Raw genomic sequence first — 1,923 nt, 5'->3', positions numbered from 1 at the left:
AAGTCATTCAGTTACATAATAACTTCAAAGGAAAAAAAATGTGTTAATACCTCTAGGCCACTAGAGATCCATTTAATAATTATTGCTTCACTTCAGTTGAGTCACTTACTACTTTAGGGAACAGAAGAGATTTCTCAGAAAGCACCTCATGACCTGGAAAAGTCTTGCAAAATCATTTTCATACTCTGCATCTCCAACTGAAAAACAATGATAAAATTAGTTACCATGGAAGTTAAAGGAATCGTGCTTTGTATTAACACCAACAGTCTTCTGGAACACATTTGGTAACATTAGATTTTCCATCAAAGATATTTGCTTATTTTAGTAGTTCAAGCATGAAAAAGAGATATCCCTTCTGGAAACTGCAAATTGTTGACTCACTGATTCTCATTTGGGAAAAGGGATTTCACATTACTTTATTTTCTAAATAGTCAAAGCCCATATTAAGACAGCTTTTAAAAATATTTAAAATCTATGGCTTACCTACATGTTTTACACTATAATTTATGGTTGTAGAAGTTAGAAAGTGCAATTCGTTTTAATAACCCTGTGGGGAAGTTATATAATTCTATGGCTTTAAAAAATATATGGAAAAGCTATATACTTTTCGTTAACTGCTAAGATTCATGAATTTTCTCCACAAGTTCTCCAGAAGAACTACTAGAAAAAACTCCATGAATCTCATTATTTGACAGTTTTGTTGAAGCGAAATTATTAAAATTGATATTAGATTTAATGACTTGTTTCCAGTAACCAAAATGGAAAGTATTCTACCAGCTGTCGACGGTTCCACACTCTGACACATCGTTAAAACCTTAGCTTCTGCCTAAACTTTAAACCTTAATAATATTTGGTGGTAGGGGAGGGGTTACATTTCAAGTCAAACAAAGGATGTATTTCCAAAGCAGCATTTGCAAAGGTTAATCTGTGTATGGACTACAAAGGGGAAAGTGCAGTGCCCCAGTGATCGATCTAAGACCCCCTCTCGTTGTTGTTGTTGTTGTTATTGTTTGTCTGGTTAATAAACCACCTAGAGGGATAATTTTTAAACCTAATTTGTTGAAATGGTACTTTACTAATGTAAGAAAAAAAATTTCCCCAAATTGCAGAATTTTTGGTAAATTGATATTACATTTGGGAATAAAGATTTCTTGCTTCTTCTACTGACAACTTTTACACAAAAGATAAAAGGTACTTTTACTTGGTAATCTGCAGGGAGAAAATGTACAGAAACCCAGAGCCAAAGGTGCTCTCAGGGGATTCCCTGAAACATTCAAAGCCATAGCTGCCCCAGAAGGTAAGTGGCTTTCGCAGGAACACAGGTCTCCTGACTCAAGGCCTAACCTTCCTTTCCCCCACACCAAAGCTCGCGGGACACCAGCTAGAGTGAAGGTCAAAGTCAACAGAATAATCTCTGCAGTTCATGGTCTGTGAGGGTCCTCCTATCCGAGGGAGTGTTCATGAAAGGGTATTTTGGAACATTTTATTCCAAGGACACAGTCTAGTCAAAAGACGTTTGGGGTGGGGCAAACATGGGGCAAAAGAACACCTACAAAAGAAAAAAGCGCAGTTTCTTGGAGGCTTGTCAGAAGCTAAGACTGGGGAGGTGGGAACCAGGGCCCTTTGGCGAGAGTTGGGGTAGGAATCGCGTCAGAAAAGCAATTTCTAGAGCGGAAAGGTGACCCCACATTACAAAAAGAAACGGAGTAGAAAAATGGGCTTTACTCTTCTAGAGCTGCTTCAGAATCTCCTGAAGACTAGGGAGGAACCCTGCAGGCGAGCCAGGCGGATACTCAGCCGCTCCCGATAGAGGGGTGCGCAAAGCTGCCGAGCCGTGTGTGTGTGGCTCCCTAGTGCACTCACTGCTGGCTTCCTCTCGGTGCTCTGGGCCCTCCCCAGCTCCCCCAACACACCCCCGCCCCC

The sequence above is a fragment of the Theropithecus gelada genome, chromosome 3, assembly GCF_003255815.1.
Source record: "Theropithecus gelada isolate Dixy chromosome 3, Tgel_1.0, whole genome shotgun sequence".
Lineage (NCBI taxonomy): Eukaryota > Metazoa > Chordata > Mammalia > Primates > Cercopithecidae > Theropithecus > Theropithecus gelada.
The sequence above is the reverse complement of the archived record's forward strand: the minus strand, read 5'-3'. Positions refer to the sequence as shown.